Genomic DNA, 12,808 nt, shown 5'->3' on the forward strand with positions numbered 1-12,808 from the left:
GAGGGGTCTGCAAACCAGCGCTGGGCCCGTGGCCTGAGCAGTGGGTCACCTGGGGGCCCTGTGGTCTACTGGCAGTACAGGTGTCTCCTGATAGAAAGAACTCGTGTGGTGTGTCTGAGCATATTTGTAGCATGTTGTGAGCTATGTGCACATGCGTGTGTACATGTGTTATGTGTGCGTGTCCTGAGGGTGGTAGGGTCAAGGCAAAAGTCTCCAAGGCCTTTTGGGATTAGTGGATGTCTAGACACTAGAGAAAGTGACCACTTCCTGGCCCCACACCTCCCTCCTTGGTCCCCACAGCCCCTTGCTCCCCAACCCTGGACCCCCGCTTATCTACTTGGCTCATCTCGGGATCTCACCCCAGGTCCCTGCCCCTGAGCCCCCATCAGGACATTCCTCAGCTACCCGATGGCTGTCATCGTGGAGTACCCAGCCAGGAGTCATGATGGGGCAGTGCTTCTGTGTGTGTGTGGGTTTGGGGAGGAGGGGGCGGTGTGGTGACACTCCGTGCTCCCAGATGTGGTGGCAGCGATAATTCCAATTTTATGCCTTTGTTATGGCTTTAATCACTTTCTTTATGCGTTTTGTTCCAGCGATCAGGGAGAGACACCTGATAGGCAAAGAGGATACCAGGGGAACCATTTTTATTTGGAATGTGGTGAGAAGTCTAATTAGAATCTGAATTCTGCTGAGCCTTGAAATGGCCAGCACTTTATCCTGATCGCCTTAGATATTGTTTCGAGTCAATCATCTGTCATGGTGCGGCGGGCGAGCCTCCCTTCACACCACACTCCCTCCTGCCGCAGGCCTGGCTGGGGCACACGGGGAAGAGAAGGGTAAGGTAGGGGAGGGGAGGGGAGGGAAGCCCGCCCTCACAGGGGTGCACACCGGCCTCCTCCAGGCTCACCTCCCCTAGGGCGAGGTCCGTGAGGTCCGTCTTTGCTGGGATGCTGAGCTCCAGCTGGGGAGGGGTATGCAGGAAGAGGGTGTGGAGGGGCCTGTATTAAAATCAGGCAATACAAGAGGAGGCTGAACTGGGCATAGGCACCTCCTGATGTTCCCAGCACGCTGCCTGCCCCACCACCTCTCCATCCATGGTCCGTGGTTTCCCTCTTGTCTCTTCACTCTCCTCCAATCATCGTGTCTCTCCCACCTGCTCACCATACCCCAACATCATCGCCACCATTGCCGGCCGGCCGTTCAGTTCATGTTCTGACTTGGCTTTACTCTAGTCCAGCCGCTGGAATGCTGCTCTCGCTTAGGGCTTGTTGAGCCCCCAGACCAGCCCACCTCCTCCAGAAAGCCTTCCCCGGCTACCTCAACTCACAGTGCACGAGCCCCCAGGGAGCAGGGCCAGTCACAGCACCGGCCCTGCCTGCACCGCCAGGAGCTCTCCCACTAGGTTGGTTGTTTGCCTTTCCTACCTTCAAGAGGCTTCCAAATGTCCTCTGTGTGTGTGTGTGTGTGTGTGTGTGTGTGTGTGTGTGTGTGTGTGTTCCCCAAGCCCCTTTGAATATGGCAAAATGTAAAGTTACACTAGCAATAAATATTAGAAAAAATATCACTTCTAGCCAAGTGTGATGGGAATGCCTGTAATCCCAGTACTTGGGAGGCTGAGAGGGGAGGATTATAGGTTCAAGATCAGCCTCGGCAACTTTGTAAGATTCTCAGCAACCTGGTGAGACTCTGTTTCAAAACAACAACAAAAAAAGAGCTAGGATTGTAGCTCGGAGGTAGAACACTTCTAGGCTCAATCTCCAGCACCACAATTAATTAATTAATTAATTAACAAACATATATCACTCCTAATGACAATTTCATCTCCCCGACTGCACCGAGAGCTCCCCCAAATCTGACTCTGCCTCCCTGCTCCTGCCTGTTCACCTAACTGTGAGCACGGAGGACCAAACACACAGGGGGGCCATGCCATCACCTCTGAAGAGTCACAGAGGTGTGTGTGTGTGTGGAGGCTTTCTGCCTTAAGCTTCCCCTGGCCACCTGCCCTCCACCACACCCACCCACTGTGGCTATGAATGTGTCCACGCTGTTGGGGCAGGAGGAGGGAATGTGCTCTGTGAGCGACATCTCCATGGGCGATGGCCTGAATGGTTGGTGTCTCTTCGGAGGGTCCAGGATCCCCACGTGGTCAGTGTCATGAGATCTTTTTAGACAGCCGAGGTACTCAACATCTAATGGCTGGTCAGTGTGCCCCACGTAGCAGAGGGTAGTCATGGATGATCAGTGTCATCAGGAGTCTTAAGGTGGTCACTGCCCTCTAGGGATTTCCAGTAGTGTAGGTGTACTAAGGGGCATTGCAGCCAGACCTCCCTATGGAGAGACCCATAGACTCAAAGGGTCCCAATAAGACCCTTCGCCACCTCCTCACCTCTGCATTCCCATCTGGACCCTCAAATGCAGCCATGACTCGCTTTATTCCTGGAGTCTCTTCCTGCATCTTCCTTGGCTCTCCCTGGTCCCTGCACTCTGGGTAGCCATGGAGGTGATGCCAACCATGGTCTAGCAAATCGTGGGGCTCCTGGCTGGGACCTAGGTGGTTGTCTGTTGTGCCTTCCTCCCTCCCTCTGGCAGCCCTTCTCCAGGAGGCTTGGCTGTGCTGGCCCATACTGTTGAAGAGGGACGCACTGCAGGAGACAGGGGAAGGGATCCAAACTGAGGGTCCCTTCTTAGAGAGGAAGGTAGGACAGTGGTGGGGGACATAGGAGCAAACCTGTCCTCTGCCATTAATATCTAGGTGAAAATGACTATATCAGATGACTGTATCAAATATCAGATGACTGTACTTGTGCTAGAGGGTCGGTAGGTGAGGGGCTCAGGCCCCTGTAGGAACAGCGGCAGGGGCCCTGACCCCCTTGTTTAGCCCAGGCAGAAGGGTGGCTCCCTCTGCAGCTGCAGTTCCCCCATCCCAAGTGGGGGCGAGGTCCAGGCTCAGGTTCCAGGGAGCACGTGTGCCGGGCAGGGGTCCTGGTGGGTGAAAGAACAGAGGTGCCAAAGCTGGCAAAGGCCCGACTTCTTCCCAGCTCAGACAGCCTGGAGGCACCGTCTTCTCTCTCCATCCAAAGCACGGCTGTAGTGGGGGTAGATGAAAAGGAGGAAAAACTGTTGGATAAAAAGAAATTTGAAAAAAAAAAAAAGTAAGTGAAATATTCAAACTGGAAAGTGATATTATAGAAACTGCAGCCCACGGCTCAGTGCATTCAAATTTATTCAAACTCGGCGCCTGACAGTGATGGATGCGGCAGCTTTTCCCACAATATGGAGAAGGCGCGGGGGCATTTAGGACTGCGGGTCCCCTCCGGGAGGGTGGGGGCCCACACCACCTCCTGTGCCTTGCTCCTCCTAAATGGGAAGCAAGGTTCCGAGTCCCATCCCCTCTGCTCCCCTGGTCCCCAGCCACTTCCTGTATCCTAGAGTTCAGGGCCTGGGCATCACTAGCTCAGGAACTGGGAGTAGGCGGAGAACAGAGACGGCAGACTGTGGTCCAGCATGACCGCCATTGCCAGGGAAGAGGATATCCCAGCGTGTCCAAGGGACAACGGGACAGGGGTGTGGCCTGTATCAGAGAGCAGATCGTGGCTCAGTAGCCTCCAGGTGTACTGCAATCTGAGGCCTGAGGCTCCCAAGTCAAGGGGCAGTCTATCTCATTGGTTCCCACTTTCCTCCCCAGTAGAGGAACAAGAAGGGAATCAGCAAGTCTGGGGCGTGGTCTGCGCCATGCACAAGTGATGGGTGCCTGCGAACTCTAAGCCCAGAAGCTCATCTGTGCACACTAGTCCCCACAAGCCGCCTCCTCTCCATCACACACCCCGCCTCCGGCTGCCTTGTGTCCAGCCTCCTTACCAACTGCATACATCTGCCTCTGAGGCCCCATCCCAGGGCAACCCTTGGAACATGGTGGCTCCTTAAATCACACTCCTCTTGGGGATCCTCAGCCATTGCCCCTCCTGTTTCTCCTTGTCTCTAATACCCCTTCCCTGTCTCTTCTGCTTCCCCACACACCGGCAGAGGGAGGCAACCTCAGCTGCCCACTCTCTGCTTCCTCTCCCGAGGCTGCAGCAGGTGCTGGGGGCCTCTACCCCTAATTCCAAGCATCTCTTGAGGTCTGAGCCCAGGATGTAGGTAGCGTGCAGCTCGAAGACCAACTCACGAGTCTCTCCTAAAACCAGCCACTGCTTGTGACTCTCCATTTTTCTAAGTAGCCCATCACCCACAGAACCCTTGGGGCCTCTATCTCTTCCCTCTATCTGGTCCCTAAGGAGACCCTTTCTGATGCCCTTTGGGCCTGCCTCTGCCTCCCCATCACTACTGCCCCCATGAAAACCCTTATCATGACTCTCTTGGGTCATTTCAGTTCAACCAACAAGCTTACTGTCTACCAGGCACCAGGTGAGGAATCTTTCTTTGCCTTAATTTCTGCTGTTTCCAGTGGTTCTACACACTGCTGCCAGATTCGTTTTCCTAAAGCACACCTCTGATCATGCCACTCCCCTACTCAAAAACCCTCGATGGCTCCCCACTGCCTACTAAATAAAGTACAAACTCCTTACTCTGATACTCATGGCCCATTGTGATCGGCCCCCGCCTGGTCCTCTCTACAAGCCTTCCCATCGCTCTCCTCATGTTCATATTGGCCAGCCAAATTGGACTCAGCGTGGTATCCCTGAATCGTCCCCTCCAGCGATTTCCCACCTCTGTGTGCTCATTCACGCTCTTTCTCTGCCTTCGACTCTCTCTTTCTGGGGTGGCATCACCACCCTCCAACACCCCAACTCGTCTCTGCCTGTCAATATTCTATTCCTCTGCACCACCCGATTGGAGTAAGCCATCTTCTGAATGCTCCTGTAATATTCCCTGCAGCTGGGTGCCTGCTGGCTGCCCCTGTGACTGCTCTGGTTAGTGTCCTCCCCTCTCATCACCACCAGTGGTCTTTCTTCCCTGGGAACCTTATGGCCCCTCTCTACAGCTTTCCTGGATCCGATCATGGATTTTGTGACACAGTTATTACTTGTTACACAATTATTACAACTGTCTTGGACTGAAATTTCTTGAGAGTCAGGACTAAGAAGTGTCTGTTGGTGTCGCCCTCAGCACCAAGCCCAGAGGACTCAGTAAACACTTGTTGAATGAATGAATGAATTGGCAAATGAACCAACCCCACAAAACTGGCTATGGATTTGGCCAGGTGACACAGACCTGGCTCTTCTGAGCTTCCTGTTCTGGGCAGTGACCACCTAAGAGTTTCCTGTCATTACTCCTGGACCTCCTGACATGTGTCCAGGTGAGCTGGGATGTGCGTGTGCTGGCTGTATGACAGGTGTGTCGTCCCTCCAGAGCAAGAGGGGAGCGTGGCAGAGTTCAGCCTTCCCAACTCATCAATCAAAGGGCACTTAGCGACAGCTCCTGAGAGCAGCCCTGGGCTCTGCTGGGCTGGGAGGGTGGGGGTGAGGGCTGCACTCTGGGGGTCCACAGTCTACATGCTCCTCGCAGGTAGGGTCCATTCCTCCTCCTGTGACTGCCAAGCTGCAGGGACTCAAAGGACTGAGGCAGCCACGGGCGGGCAGGCTGGCCCCTTTCCTCCCAGCTGCCCTGTGATGCTGCTCCATCCAGAGGCATCTCTGTGACCCTTTGGTGTAGACCTTCCTGCGTTCCCTGCCTGAGCTCCTCTCTTGCCTTCTGCAGATTCCCCACCGCAGAGCCCAGAACCACACAGCTTAAAGCCGCCGCATGGATGGGCCGAGGGGCGACTAAACACTCTAGTAAGTGGGCTAAACAGGAGGAGCAAGGTGCTGTGCATGTAGATTGGCCCAGGTAACACGAGGAGCGTTTACCGAGCCCTGTCTCTGTACCGGGCCCTGTGCTAAACTCTTACCCACATCTGCTCGTTGACTTTTCCCTTCAGCCCTATGAGCAGGAACAATTGTGACCCACGGAAGAAGAGGAAACCGAGGCTCGGGCGGCGAAAGGAGTCCATGAGAGCACCCAGTGGCAGAATTTCCTAGAGAAGAGCCTAAACAAGGTGTCTACTAAACTCTTCACCTCCTGGCAGGTCCCTCCTGCCTCCTCATATCACCAGCCCTTTGGAGACTTGGGTGTGGGGGAGATGCAGGAGACCCCCCCCCCAAAGGGAGGAGCACTGTAAGGCCCCGGTTCCTCCACATGCACTGATGGGGGAGCTATTTTGCTGGGGGTGGTTTGGGAAGCCCTTGGCTGTAGAGCATCCAGAAGGGGCACAGATGAGGAGCCTTTGTTTTCCAGCCTCCCTTGGCCTCTTGGCCCTTGGAGGAAAGAGTGGGCTCCTGAACTGGCAGCCTGTGCAGCAGGGCCAGGGTGCCGGGGGCGCCCCCTCCCCGCATCGCCTCCCCTCCCAGCCACATACAAACAAGCGCGCTAAACTCTGGGAGATTTACAGCGGGCGACTGGGCGGCGCGGGCCCCCGGCCGCCGGTGAGATATCTCCAAACAGCGCACTAACCACTTTCCATTTTATACCTCACCAGCTTTATAGCATCTTAAGGATTTCTGTGCACGGCTGGCTTCCCGCCCAGGGAAAAAACCCAGCCTTGTAAATAAATACTAAATATATATGAACAGAGACGACAGCAAGCCAGAGGAGGAGGGGGATGGGGTGGGGGACGCTGGGGGTGGGGGGCAGCCCAGGATCTGGCCACCACCGGGGAGGAGGAAGTGGCAAGGGTGTATTGGGGTGTCCAAGACAAAGGTGGAGGGGAAAAGGCAGCTAACAACGGACAGAGTGAGGGCAACTGAGACAGCAGTGGAGGTGGAGGGAGAACCAGAGATGGAGGCTGAATGGAGGAGCCACACACAGAACCTGTGCGTGTGCATGCTCACACGCGTAGGACTGTGTAAAGCTGGAAGAGAAAGGAAAGGCTCTCCCACCCCTCCCCCAAGGCTCTGAGGGCGCTGGGACCCAGCCAGGGGCTGCCCCTGTGTGCTTGTGACAGGACTGTGGCATGATGCGCCCAAAGAAAGGCTCTGTTCTTGGGTCTGAGAGCGCACTGTGTGGGGTGCACGTGCTGGGCACCTGGGCATTTGGTGGGGGCAGGACTCTGTCAGGGTGATAGTGGGGTTTTGGTAGCATGTAGACAAGACTCCCATGGCATGTTCAGAGTGTAATGGGGACTGTCCAGGTTAGGATATATCGAGGGAGCATGGTCAGCTCTGACAGCCGGTGCAGCCTGGGACTCAGTAGTACAATCAGATGCTTTGGGGTGTCTTGTGGTGAGAAGGGGCTGGGAGACTTGAGTAGTGCGCTCCTGGAAGCCAGAATGGGCTTCAGAAGAGTATGTGCCGCGCCTGAAAGCAAGTGTCCATTGTGTGATCAGGGCTGTCGGGTGGCTTTTGAGCACTGCCTGGTGGCCACCTCCCCAGGCCCCTCCCTGAGTCTTTCCACAGGTTCTGGGACCTTCTGTTCAGTGGCCACTGAGGAGAGGGTCCTGGCACTGACTGAAGCCCCTGTACTACCCCGGCCCCAGCTCTGAAGTCTCTGGCCAGGAGCCAGTCTGATGGGGGGGCAGAAAGGACCACCCTTTCCTCTCTCAGGGGACCCAGCGATCCCTTCTCGTTCCCCCCTTGTCTTCGATATTAAGTATTCAAACCTCATTTACATCCTTATTTTTCAATTTGCTGCCACAGTAGTTTAATTTATTCGATATAATTTCTTTTTCTGAGGGGACATTAATCATTGCCCTGTGCTTTTGGGCGCCTGTGGGATCTCTGCATGTATATGTGTGTGTGTGCGTACGCATCTGTGTGTGTGCGTGCGCGCACTCGTTTGATCTGGTGGGGGGGGCTCGTGTATCTGTGTGTGTGCATCTGTACCCATATATATCTTTGCTTTGCACAACTGTGTCTGTGTGTTGGAGCACAAGTGTGTTATGTGAGTGTGTGTTGTGTGTGAGAGTGGGTCTTGGGAAGGTATGGTCTTCATGAGTGGGAGGGTGGGAGGGTCACATGGGCATGCTAAGTTGATCAAATCCTCTTCTTGGGAGCCCTCCTGGCCCTCCCAGGATGTCAGCAAGGAGGGGGAGTAGGCAGGATAACTGGGAGTCAGGAGAGCCCTGGTTCACCAGCTCCAGGCTTCCTTGGACTAAATGGCGAGTTTGAGGGCTCCCCCTACCCTGGGACCCTCAGGAGTGGTTTCCTTCCCTGTCCCAGCCCAGGATTTCCTTTCCCAAGAGTGTGCCCTGGACAGCTGTAGCTGAGCATTTGTGCTGGAATCTGTGATCTTCCAAGAAAATGAGAAAGACCAAGAGAGGCCCAGACAGACACAGAGATGCAGAGATGGGGAAAGACAGACAGGCAAAAGCCACGCAGGCCATGGCGGGGGAGGGGAGAGAGGGAGGAAGAGACCTGGAGAATGATGGGAGAGGAGCGAGCAGGCCAGCAGCGTCTCAGCCCATAAAGTCCCCGGAATGGGAGGAAGGGGCGAGGGAGCCCGCGCCAGCTTGCCCAGTCATGGCTGGGTGCAGCACGCGGGGGGCAGGGGTTAGGGCTGGTTTTCTTTCAGGAGCTGAGAAGAGTGGAGTGACTTGTGTGGGGGCATTTTGTTTGGTGAAAAGAAGCAAGAGATAGGGGAAGGGGGGAGAGAGAAAATCCCTCCTGGGGGCTCAATTATGGACATGACCAGAGGGACAATCTCAGGGGACATCCAGAGGCTGGGGAGGAAGCTCTCCCGCACCCGCAGCTCTCCCCTCTCCACCTCAGGGTACCTGGGCAAGTCCACACCTTACTGAGACCTTCTTTTTGTCCTCGGTCCCAGAAGCCTCCACTATTTCTCTTCATCCTTCTTTTCTTCTTTTGTACTGGAGATTGAACCCAGGGCCTTGCACACGCTAGGCAAGCACTCTGCGGCTGAATTACACCCCCAGCTCTCTGGAACATCCTTGGGCTCTCCTCCTTCCTCACTGGGGGTTTATGGGTCATGGGGCATAGGTTGATGGGAGGGCCCCCTGTGTGCCAGGCACCGGCTAGGACGCATCTGCCCCATTCCTTTGTCACAACCCCTTTAAGGTCCGTGTATACACTCACATAAAATGTGACTGAGACCCAAGAGCAAAGCAGAGAGCCATGGGAGAGCAGTCCAGGGGCCCAGGGACTCCAGCAGCTGTTTCCACCCCTCCTCCAGCCTGAGGACTCTGTCCTGGAAAAGAGGTGCCTGCTCCATCACCTTCAGCTGGGGAAAGGACCAGCACTGCCTGCCTCTCAGGCTCCATTGGATGTCCAAACATGAATACCCATGGCTCCAACAGCCTAGTGTTTGAGTGTGCAGGTCACAGAGCACCTGGGGGCCAAGGTGGCAGCCTGGGCTGGAAGGAGGTCTGCACCTCCAGCCTCAGGCTCTTCAGCTCCTGTCTTCCTGCCTCTGGCTTGAAGAATCTCTTGGATTCTCCTCTCCAACCTGCCGCAGCGCTGACTCCTGTCTTCCTCACCACCCAAGGGCCCGGCTTAGTCCTCACACCCGGCCACCAGCAACCACGTCACACAGAAACCGGCACCCACTAGGGTCAGTGAAAACTGGGTTGGTCGCAACAGGGGGTCTCCGGGCACTTGGGGGAGGGGGCAAGGGGACAGGCCTGAGGCCGAGGAGAAGGTAGCGCGTTCATTTGAATAATGGGCAAAATCAAATTAATTCTACATTAAATAGTTGTGAATAAAGGGTTGAAGTCAGCAGTTTCAAACTTGTTTTCCTTAATTACTTTCCGTGTTTAATGTCATTAAGAAGATTAAAAATTCATTAACAAGAGTACTAAAGTGGCAAATCAGGAAAGCGATGACTCCAGGTTAGAAGCTCCGTGAGGCCACACTGAGAGCGCTCGGCGGGGGGCCGGGCCGGGCAGGCCGGGCTGTGGGATGGCTGCTGCGTCCCATCCCAGCCTCGGGGACAGCCATGCACCTCTGCGGTGAGGGGGGGCCCCGCAAGCACGCGTGTTCTGCTCACCCAGACTAGGACATCTGTGACTATGGGGACACAGGGCCTCACTACTTGCCCCTGACTGCATAAACCCCTCTCCTAAGACAGGGACTCAGAGATCAAACTTTCGTGACCGGGGATGTCTGGTCCCAGCCGCCACACCGCCTCTCCGGCTCCCCTTCCCTCCCTCCCACGAGGAGGGCTCTCCAGGGGCAAACCCGATCAGTTTCCTGGGAGGAGTCGCTGTCTTTGAGGCTTAATTATCCTGAAAAAGGATCTTTTTTGTCTCCCTACCTCGTGTGGGGGCTGGGGGTGAAGGGTGGGGTAGGGTCACATTTCCTCTAGGGAGGGCGATGGGGAGACAAAGGCCAGGCAGAGGGTAGGGGGTAGGGCGGACACAGATGGGGAAGCAGAACCCCACGGGACCCCAACCGCAGAATCCCACCGCAGAGGGACCCCCATCTCCGCCTGCCCCTCTCACCCTGCCTCTTAAGACTCCCTATCTTGGCCATCTCCCTAATGCCCAAACTGCAGGCTTCACCCCTGGGCCATGATGGGATGCTCTGCTCGTCTGGTGGTTCACAATCCCTCCTGCCGCATTTCCAGCTTTTCCCCTAGGCCCCTGTCCTCAGGTCCCTGTGGGGGTTTAGGTCACCTTGGCTTATGGTATATGCCTTGGGCTATAGTAGGTCCAGGTGGCTGCATTAGCAATTTAGTGCGTGACTATGTAGTATAAGGTGTGTGTGTGTGTGTGTGTGTGTGTGTGTGTGTGTGTGTGTTAATACCTGAGTGTCTGTGTGCATGTGGCTGTGTGGAATGAGGCACAATCTCAGCCGGAAAATGCTATGTTCATCATAAACAGCTGGAGAAGCCCCTGAAGATCCCAGGGGAAAGAGCCCTCATATTCTAAGCCATGAAATCAAACTCTAAAATGAAGTTCTAGTCCCAGAAAAAAAAAAAAAAAAAAAACTCCAGGGCAATGAATACAGGTCCTCAAACACAGTTGCTCAGGACAGCCAAAAAGTAGAAACAGGGCTGTTTGTGTAGCTCAGTGGGAGAGCAACTATTTAGCATGAGCCAGGCCCGGGGTTCAATCCCCAGCACTTAAGGAAAAAAAAAGTAGAATGTTGAGGTTTGATGGTGCAGGCCTATAATCACACTGAACTTGGGAGGCTGAGAGAGGAGGATATGGCAGGTTCTAGGACAGCCTCAGTGACTTAGGGAGCCCTAACATAGAGATATCTTTCTTTTTTTTTTTTTTTTTTTTTTTTTTTTGGTGGTACTGGGGATGGAACCCTTCTACCTCCAGGTTACACTCCCAGACCTATTTTATATTTTTATTTGGAAACAGGGTCTCTTAAGCCAGCATGGCTGGCTTTGAACCTGAGCGATCCTCTTGTCTCCGCCTCCCAAGCGCGGGGATTACAAGCACGTGCCGCCGCGCCTGGCTAGAGATACCTTTTTTAAAAATAAAATAAAATGAAAAGGGTGATGAATATAGCTTAGGGGTAGAATGTCCCTGATTTCATTCAAACCCCAATACCAAAAAAAAAAATAAATAAAAGTAGAAACAAACCAATTTCCATTGACTGATGAATACATAAGTAAAATGTGCTTTCTGCTTTGTCCATACGATGGAATATTATTCAGCCACACAAAGGAGTAAAATGCTAACGCATATTATAACATTGATTAATACTGAATATTATGTTGAGGATAGGTTTGTTTGTTTGTTTGTTTGTTTTTACAGTACTGGGGATAGAACCTGGGGGCATTCTACCTCCAAGCTACACCCCCAGCCCTATTTTTTTTTTAATTTTGAAATAGGGTCTCACTGAGTTGCAAAGGGCCTCACTGAACAGTTGATCGCTATCCACAAACCTGTGATCCTCTTATCGCAGCCTCCCAAATGCTGGGATGACAAGCATGCGTCATCACGCCCAGCTTGCTTGCTTGATTGATTGATTGTGTGTGGTACTGGGGATAGGACCCAGGGGCATTCTACCTTTGAGCTGCACCCCCAGACTTATTTTATTCTTTATTTGGGAATAGGGACTCACTAAGTTGCAGGCTGTAGTGAGACCTCTGCAACTTCGCGAGACCCTGTTCCCAAATAAGGAATAAAATAAGTCTGGGGTGCAGCTCAAAGGTACAATGTCCTGGGGATTGTAAGCGTGTGCCACCGTGCTCAGCCTGAGGCTAGGTTTATAGGTCAGTTGAAAAGCACTTGCCTGGCATACATGAGACCCTGGGTTCAATACCTAGCACCTGCTAAGCATGGTGGTGCACACCTGTAATCCCAGTACTTTGGAGGCTAAGACAGGAAAATCACAGGTTCGTGGCCAGCCTCAGCAGTTTAAGGAGGCCCTCAACAACTTAGTGAGATCTTGTTTCAAAATAAAAAAAATAATGGGGCTGGGAGTATAGCTCAGAGGTAGAATGCCCCTAGTTTCAATCCCCAGTATCAAAAAACCAAAACAAAAACGCCAGTACCACAAAAAGGAAAAGAAGGAGACAGCAGAGAAAGAGAAGAAGAGGAAGAAGAAGAAGAAGAAGAAGAAGAAGAAGAAGAAGAAGAAGAAGAAGAAGAAACATTATATGAAATAAAAGAAACTAGTCACAAAACACTTATTATATAATTTGTTTTATATGTAATGTCCACAATAAGCAAATATATAGAAATAGAAAATAAATTAGTGGTTGCTTAGGGCTGGGTGGTGGGAGAGAGATGGCATCGGGGTGAAAGGAGTGACTGTTAATGGATCTGGGATTTGGGGGGCTGATTAATATATGCTAAAATTTCTTATGGGGATGGTTGCATGATCCGGTGACTATACTAAAGACCATTAACTTCTACACT

The sequence above is a fragment of the Muscardinus avellanarius genome (genome assembly GCF_963383645.1).
Source record: "Muscardinus avellanarius genome assembly, chromosome: 4".
NCBI classification, from domain to species: Eukaryota; Metazoa; Chordata; class Mammalia; order Rodentia; family Gliridae; genus Muscardinus; species Muscardinus avellanarius.